Here is a 9,846-nt window from a genome sequence, read left to right as displayed (position 1 = left end):
ACAGGGGGGATGACTTGGGCCGTTTTTATTTCAGGGGGGGATGCCTTCCCCCCTCATCCCCCTCAACTCCAGTTCTGCATGTAACAGCCAGAGTGACTGATCCTCCTCTCGTCGCTCGACTCATCATGGCTGCGTAAACGGACCGTGGACGCGCACATCTCCTTGAGAAGCTGCTGCTGCAAAGACGCTCCAGCCTGCAGTCATTTAGTGGTTACGGGGTTTTCTTTACGTCCCTGCAGGACCAGACCCGGCGGTGTCCGGCCGCAGCTCCGCGCGTCCCCGCAGGCCGGCCTGCGGCGCCGGGCCTCCGGGGCCGGGGACGCGCAGGGGGATTACGGATGTCTGGACACCTGTCTGTCTGTCTGTCTGTCTGGACACCTGTCTGTCTGGACACCTGTCTGTCTGCAATCAAACGTAGATTAAAAACTCGTCTCTTTGGTCTGGCTTTTATGTAGCATCAAATTTTATAGTTTTATTCTGTTTAACATTTTTTAGAGGTATATGTTTTATTTATTTATCTATTTCTTCTAATGTGTTTATTATTATATTTTATTGTTATGGACTGATTATTTTTCAACCTTAATCCTTGAACATTTATCATTATTTCATTTTAATTAACTATATTGTATGTCAGTGTGCATTGGTCTCCCAGTTTTTATTTTTGTTTTTATTATGCTTATTTTTCAGTCAAAATGTCAAAGCACATTGTATTTCATGTACCTGGATGAAAGGTGCTATACAAATAAAATTTGATTGATTAATTGATTGATCACTCCCGCAACCAGTCAGCTATTACAGTGCATCCGGGGAGTATTCACAGCGCTTCTAACCACATTTTGTTATGTTACAGCCTTATTCCAAAATTGCTGATTATGTCTTACAGTTTAAGATTAAGATTCCCAGAATATTCAAATTTTTTGAGATAGGATATTCAAGTTTTCTTAAGCTGTAAGCCATGATCAGAAATATTTAAAAAAAAAATAAAAGGCTTGCAATATTTCAGTGGATTTGTAATGAATCCAGAATGTATGACATTTTTGCATTACAGAAAATAAAGGACTTTATCACAATATTCTAATTTTCTGAGACAGTCCTGTATGTACATATGATGTCTTTGTTTTTTATTTTTAATAAATTTGCAAAAATCTAAAAAAAAACTTTTTCCACATTGTCATTATGGGGTGTTGTGTGTAGAATTTTTGAGGAAAAAAATTAATTTAATTAAATTAAGAATAAGGCTGTAACATAGCAAAATGTGGAAAAAGTGAAGCGTGAATACTTTCCGGATGCACTGTATGTTCGTGCTTCAGACCCAGAAAAGACATGTCTAAAATAAATCTGCCACCATCAACATGTTTGCAGGTCACACTGTTATTACAGTAGACTGGGCTGATTCATGTTTTTATTGTTTTATTGTGTTTTTTTTGTTATTTTAACAAATTATTTTGTTGTAGTGCATATAAAAGTCATGACAAAATGAAATGCAAACCATCAGTTTCAGTTACAACTCATAAATATGTCAAAATGCATATAAAAATAAAACAGCGCTATATTGACCTTAAATATGACTAGTTTTGAACAATGCAACAGATTCATTTGAAGTTTGATCATAAAATCAAAGATTTAAAACAGATTATAGATAATTATAACCTCTTTTTACAGACAAAAGAAACAAAAGTGATCAGATGTTTACACTGGTGTCTAAATCAAATAGACCATTAGAAGAATTTAGCAGAAAGGCTGCTACCATGTTAATGTTCAGGAACCGCATGTTGCTGCTGCGGGACATCTGCTTATGACCACGTATTTACCTGCAACGTCACACCTGACGACAAATGTCCAACCAGAGTTACTGTATCCACACCGTACAGCAAGTTTAGCAAAAACCGATCATGGCCAATCAATTTGTTAACTTGATATTATTCCAACTGACCATGTTTCACTTTCTGGAAAGGAAAAAAAAGCCTCTGAAATATGCAAGAAGTCAATGTGAAAAGAGTCTGATATGAAATTTAAAAAAAGGTTTGCATAACTATGCAGATACTGTCCTCTATAGTTGGAGAAATGTGTCCACGCTTGTAAAACAGCTCAACAGTGACTATCTGGGGTTGGTTTATTTGCTCTGTGACTAAACACAGCGGAGGTATTTCATTGTTGCTTGTGTGTTTGTCGGCAAATTATGGCAAAAATTGCAGTCAGACACCCTGAAACATAGAGGAGAAGTGGAAAACTGAGAAGAAAGCTGGAGCAGAGCCAGCTAACTTTCTTTAAAACTACACAGAAGGAACATCAGCGTTGGTGGAGGATTGGTCCTCCAGCTGCCCCCGTGGTTGTTTCTTTGTCTAAATTCATATCTTGAATTAAGAACCCAGTGTGACCAAAAAGTGTCAATGCACCATGTGGTGCATAAATCTGCTCCACCTGAACACCTCGATGAGAACATCTGCTCCAAAAATACACATATATACATACAGTAATATATATATATATATATATATATATATATATATATATATATATATATATATATATATATATATATATATACATACACATACACATACAGGACTGTCTCAGAAAGTTAGAATATTGTGATAAAGTTCTTTATTTTCTGTAATGCAATTAAAAAAAAACAAAAATGTCATACATTCTGGATTCATTACAAATCAACTGAAATATTGCAAGCCTTTTATTATTTTAATATTGCTGATTATGGTTTACAGTTTAAGATTTCCTAGAACAGTGTCTCCCAACCTGGGGTCCGGGCCCCCCCTGGGGGGGCACCAGAGATCTCTGGGGGTGCGCGAAACTTTGTCTGCTTTGAAATTATGCAGTTGTAAAAATTATATTTGCGAATGAGTCATTCATAAGACATTGTTAGGAATAATTTATGAATGTCTTGAATATTTTTTGTTTTTTATACACTGGTGACAAACACAGGAAATTATTTCATTCCTTATTATTATATCATTACTCAACATTTAATCTACTCCGACAGGTTGTTAAAGGAAAAATGTTAAAAAATGTTGGTCTCATATTAAAAGAGACATTTTTCAGAAATATTTTTATGTCCTTTTATGTCCTTTTGTGCGTATTTTATACATTGGTGACATTGGAGAAAAACAAAGTCATATATGTATACAGAGTAAACCAAAGAGAAATGTATCAAAAAAAACATAATTAATGTTTATTTTTTCAATTAAAGACTACTTTGGTGCTAGTTCGTACGGGTCGGGGGGCCTGGCTGGTCTTAGACACAAGTAGGGGGGAAAAAAGGAAAAAAGGTTGGGAACCACTGCCCTAGAATATTCTAGTTTTTTGAGATAGGATATTTGAGTTTTCTTAAGCTGTAAGCCATGATCAGCAATATTAAAATAATAAAAGGCTTGCAATATTTCAGTTGATTTGTAATGAATCCAGAATGTATGACATTTTTGTTTTTGTAATTGCATTACAGAAAATCACAATATTCAAATTTTCTGAGACAGTCCTGTATATATACATACAGTAATATATATATATATATATATATATATATATATATATATATATATATATATATATATATATATATATATATATATGTGTGTGTATTATTAAAACAAAAACCAATCAGAAAGGCTCCATCACATGTTGCGGGCCTGACCAACCTCCTGTCAGAGCAGAAAGCTGGAGTTTACCACGGCCAACACCTGCTGCTGCAAACAACATATCAGGTTATGATTCTAGTGAGTGGAGGAGGTCACTACTGCTATCTAATTGCTGCTCGTCGCTTTATAACAGTATAAGATTGTATGTGCAATTGTACAATCACACAAGCTGCTTATCAAGTAAAAGGATCTCTTTTTCCAGCTTCCTCATTTTCAGTGCTCTGTATGCCATCTCCTGGTCCCGGCTCTCCATCTCCTTTTTGAGGTAGGAGCAGTAAAGCGCCCGCACGTCTTCTGGCTGCTTCTGTAAAATAAAAAATAAAACAACTCATGCACTTCTGCTGTTCTTCTCAGTCGTCACATCTCAGTGCTGAGTGGTGAACCTCACCTTTGCACCTCTACCAACAGCTGCAGCCCCCACGGAGCCCCCTACCGAGTCATTCCCCTCCTGGAAAGTGCTATTCATATCCTATGAGGGAAGGGAGGAAAAAAAGTATAAATCAAATGTCAACTGCTACAAAAGAGGTCCACTTAAACAAGGTTCATGCACATTTTAACCAACAAATTTCCATGACTTGGCAGCAAGTTTCCATGACTATACACAACCTCCAAAACAGTGGTCCTCAACCTTTTTTCAGCCCTGTGAAATATTCTTTCAGTCAAGTACCCCCTAACCAGCGCAAAGCACTTTTGGTTGTAAAAAAAAGACCTAAAACAGAGCACTGTGCCATCAGTAACTGATTTATTAAACATAAAAATATTGCTGCTACGCTTCAACTACGACTCCATCGTTGGTCCAAGTGATTGACAGGTGAAGCCAGGTGATTGACAGGTTAGGTGGAACCATCCAGGTGTGGGGGATACTCTGGGGTTTTAGGATAATAAGTTGAATAGCCTACTCCTGAAGATAAAATTCATTTTATGAATTTAGACTTATATTTTCCTCAATTATTTATGAAATATTTATTTTTAAAGGATTTTTGCATGGATACTACTTTTTAAATATATGTATATTTTAAAATCTCACGTACCCCCTGTAGTGCCTTCATGTACCCCCAGGGGTACGCGTACCCCCATTTGAGAACTGATCTAAAACATCAATGTATGAATGAAATATAGGAATAAAACTATGTAAAAAGTCACCACAGTGGAGATCTAATGACAATTATGGTTTTATACAAAAATCTGTTTAAACTAACACTCATATACCAGCAATATGTTGTAGTATATGTAGTATATGTTTTATAGTAATCAAATATAACTGTAACTGTAATAATAAGTGTTGGAGAATATGGTCACTCGATCCGATCTGCATGATGTGCAAGATGCTACAGTAGGGACATCACACGTGAGAAGACTTTTCGATACGAAATATTTATTGATCAATTTTAAATCTACCTTATAGGCTGTTATTACTTTATTTATTACTTTTATTATAAAAATAAATTCCATTACTTTTCCAAAACTTTTGGGGTGAACTTATGTTTCCAAAACTTTTCCAGCCCTTGAAAATTACATTTTCAAATTCCATGACTTTTCCAGGTTTTTTCAAAACGTACGAACCCTGTTTAAAGGTACTCACCCCTTCAAAGTGAGTGTCGCTGATATCCGTCTCGTCCCCGCTCAAACTCTCCGGTTCCGTCTTTGTTACAGGCAGGAGGAGGACGGGATGGCCCGACACTGGAATGGTTGGGGCAACATTAAAATGCAGAGGTGTCAAAAGTATTCACATTCATTACTCAGGTAGAAGTTTAAATACTTTAGATACTAGAGTTTAAAAATACTCCTGTAGAATTTGAAGTATCAACTCAAGTTTTTTACTCAAGTAAAAGTATAAAAGTACTGGTTTCAAAACTACTTAAAGTATAAAAGTAAAAGTAATTTAAGGGGGAAAAAAGCCATTAAGGACAAAAGCCATTGAAAATGAATGTATCTTAGTATAATGCAAATATATTAAAGAACCATATATGTGTACTATTGAGCATTAACATGTGTTTCAGAGAGCAGGAGATATGATGACTAGTTGCCTATAAGTATTGTAATGGTGCAAAAAGTCAAACTTCAGAGGCATGTTATCATTTATCCTAACCTTTATTGGAATGTACATCCAAGTTTAGTTGCAGGAATCTGAGGGAACGGATGTAAGAACAAAACTGGACAAGAACATCTGAAAGAACCACAACCAAATTCACTCTATCCGGATGGAGCAATTTAACTGGATAGGTTTTATTTTCAAGGCCGAAATTAAATAGAGTAACAAGGCTGTTTTTAAAATGTAAGGAGTAAAAAGTACAGATAATTGCGTGAAAATGTAAGGAGTAAAGGTAAAAAGTCATCTGAAAAATAATTACTCCACTGAAGTATAAATAACCAAAATTTCTACTTAAGTAAGGTAATTAAGTATTTGTACTTCGTTACTTGACACCTCTGTTAAAATGAGCAGCGGGTAAACGTCAGAGTGGCTGTTATCACACGTGAACACGGCTTACCGCTCATGAAAGAGCTGTCAGATCCCCCTATGGGCCCGATACAGGCTCCTCCAGGTAACACCAGTGAGTTGTCCCGGTGATGCAGCACGTCGTCCTCCGCAGACGTGAGGGACGGGGTCGCCGACCCCCCCTCGTTCCTCATCACCTCCGCCCTTTTTCTTTTTGCTGCATGGAAACGATTTGATAATTCACTGTAATTCAGATCAACACTTAAGAATACGTCACTGTCCGGTTAGAATACCTGTTTGGACTATGTTCTTGTGCTTGACCTTCACTTGCTGCCACGTCCTTTTGTAGCCACTGTCAGAAACTCTGGGAATCACCAAAAAAAAAGAGATTTTATGACTGTTTTTTATATCTGCAATGCTAGACTGAGAGAAATGGTGACATTTCATTGGGAGGAAAACTGATGGGTGTCATATAAATGTCTCTCCTTACGCGTTTATTTTGTCGGCTATCCTCTGCCAGGCTTCCTCTCTCAGTTTGGAGGCACTGGTGGTGTTGGATTTAGCTGTTAGGATCTCTCGCTCTTCTTCGTACAACTTCAAAATAAGTTCCTGCTCTTTAGAGCTGAAGAAATGTGCCCTCTCCTGTTTTCTAAGAATCTGGAAGTCTATAAACAACAAGTGAGATGTGCATTTAATGTGGCAGCCATATGTCATTCAGATTCAGATTCAGACAACTTTATATTAACCCCTATGGGAGGTTCCCACATCTCTATTTCACTCACTCAGCACTGTCATATACAAATAAAACACCACAAAAACCAAACACCCATATAAAGATAAAAAGATCAATAGAATTATATGAATACAAAAAGAAAAGAAATGGGGAAAAAAAATAGAAGAAAAATATATGTGCAAATATATGTGCATACACTGGAAACATGTATAATATAACATACAGGACTGTCTCAGAAAATTAGAATATTGTGATTTTCTGTAATGCAATTACAAAAACAAAAATGTCATACATTCTGGATTCATTACAAATCAACTGTTTTATTATTTTAATATTGCTGATCATGGCTTACAGTTTAAGAAAACTCAAATATCCTATCTCAAAAAATTAGAATGTTCTGGGAATCTTAAACTGTAAGCCATAATCAGCAATATTAAAATAATAAAAGGCTTGCAATATTTCAGTTGATTTGTAATGAATCCAGAATGTATGACATTTTTGTTTTTTTAATTGCATTACAGAAAATAAAGAACTTTATCACAATATTCTAATTTTCTGAGACAGTCCTGTATATATATATATATATATATATATATATATATATATATATATATATATATATATATAAATATAATATATATTATATATACATATATATATATATATATATATATATATATATATATATATAAATATAATATATATTATATATACCGGTGTATATATATATATAACAATTCTTACAATTTATAAGTAATACAAAAGCCAAAAAGACAGATCGTATGATAGAAGGTAATAATAGCAATATATAATTTACTCAGAATGCTATAGTTATATATATTAGTAGTGTAATATAATATGATACATGTTTTCTGCACACTACAATATCTGTTATGAAAATATTGCACAAAGTTATTGCACAGTCCAGTTTGTTTGTTGGTCAGACTGACTGACTGACCCCTGGTTTGGTTATGGTTTGTATTTTTGTTCTTTGTTTTAATGTTTCTTGTTTTATACACCTGTACAGTGTACAGTGTGCTCTGTGCTCTCCTCACCTCTGTCCTGGCTCATCATTGTGATCCGTGTCTCTGCGAGCGACTGCTCTCCCTGCGCGGCGGCGCGGGTGCGCGCAGTTATCCGAGATGTTTCAATGCTAGATTTACTAATCAAATCGTAACCTTACGATCGCGAGGAGAGACAAAACCCGAGCCGAGCAGATGCCACAGTGGGATCCAGCGGACGACACGCTTTCTGTAACGGTCCAAATAAAAGCAAACGGAGGGGAAATAAGCGGTGTTCTCAGACAGAATATCGACAGGCTTTTGTTAACCCAGGATTTTCTAATTCGGCTTAAAGCGCGTTCACGTGGAAGAGGTGGAGACTGTAACAAAAGCGAGTCACATGTCACAACTCGTCACCCGCACCAGTATCTGCCCTATCTGGGATGAGGAGACCCGACTTTGGTTCATTGTTTCCCTCTTTTCTCCTCCTTGCAGCAGCTGCAGCTGAAAAGCTGCGTTTAATAAGACACAACACGGTGGAAGCATCATGCACCGTCGCCATGGTTACCACCTCTTATCCATCTCTGCATCCAGTAGTCCTTCATACTAAGGAAGAGTATTAGGGCCATGCAAGAGAAAAAACATTTGAGAGTGGAAGATTTTTTTTTATTGTGCACTTCGAGACAAAAGTCTAGATCAGGAGTCGGCAACCCAAAATGTTGAAAGAGCCATATTGGACCAAAAACACAAAAAACAAATATGTCTGGGGCCGCAAAAAATGAAAAGTCTAGTATAAGGCTTAGAATGAAGGCAACAAAGCTGCATGTAGCTATATAAGTTATTATTGGGGGAAGTTTTTTTTTCATTATGCACTTCGAGAAAAAAGTCAAAATGTTGAGAAAAAAGTCGAAATTAATGTTGAAGTACAATCTCGAGAAAAAAGTTGAAATGTCGAGCAAAAAGTTGATATTTCGAGAAAAAAGTCGAAATTTCAAGATTAATATTGAAGTACAATCTTGAGAAAAAAGTCAAAATGTTGAGAAAAAAGTCCAAATGTCGAGAAAAAGTCCAAATGTCGAGAAAAAGGTCAAAATTTCGAGAAAAAAGTTGAAATGTCGAGATTAAAAAAGGAAAAAGGAAGAAAAAAAGAGAAAAAAGGAAAAAAAGAAAAAAATAAGAAAAAAAAGAAATAAAAAGAGAAAAAAAGAAAGAAAAAAGAAGAAAAAAAGGAAAAAAAAGGTCAAACATTTTTGAAAAAGCTCCAAGAGCCACTAGGGCGGCTCTAGAGCCGCGGGTTGCCGACCCCTGGTCTAGATTAATGTTGAAATACAATTTCGAGAAATAAGTCGAAATTTCGTGAATAAAGTCGAAATTTCGCCTTTTTTCTCCACATTTCAACTTTATTCACGAAATTTTGACTTTTTTTTTCGAAATTCTACTTCAACATTAATCTCGACTTTTCGACTTTTTTCTCGCCATTTGGACTTTATTCACGATATTTTGACTTTTTTTCTCAACATTTACACTTTTTCTCGACATTTCGACTTTTTTCTTCAACATTTCGACTTCTCTCGAAATTCTACTTCAACATTAATCTCGACTTTTCTCTCAAAGTGCATAATGAAGAAAAAAATCTTCCTCCTCTAAAATATAATTTTTATTTTTCTCCTGCCTGGCCCTAATACTCTCCCGTATTCATACAGTTTTGTAGCTAAAGGTTGTTTTTTCTTTTGTTGTGAAATTGTCAGATTATAGCTGAAAAATCGAAAATGTTCATGTGGCTGAATCCTCAGTTCACATGGCATCAACTGGGTTCTTGTGTCGTGACAACACAAAAAATGTATCTATCTTTTTGCTTCCTCAAATCTAAACCACGGTAAATTTGGTGGTTAATCACATTCACCGAATCCCTTTTCATTTCTTGCAGACTCTCCGGTAGCCTGACACCTAAAGGCTCAGTTAAACCAAGGACAAACTAAACAGAAACCCTCACCCCCCTTAAATACTGATACTTGCTTCTTAGTG

The sequence above is a fragment of the Cololabis saira genome, chromosome 9, assembly GCF_033807715.1.
Source record: "Cololabis saira isolate AMF1-May2022 chromosome 9, fColSai1.1, whole genome shotgun sequence".
Taxonomy (NCBI): Eukaryota; Metazoa; Chordata; class Actinopteri; order Beloniformes; family Belonidae; genus Cololabis; species Cololabis saira.
Note: the sequence above shows the minus strand (reverse complement) of the source record.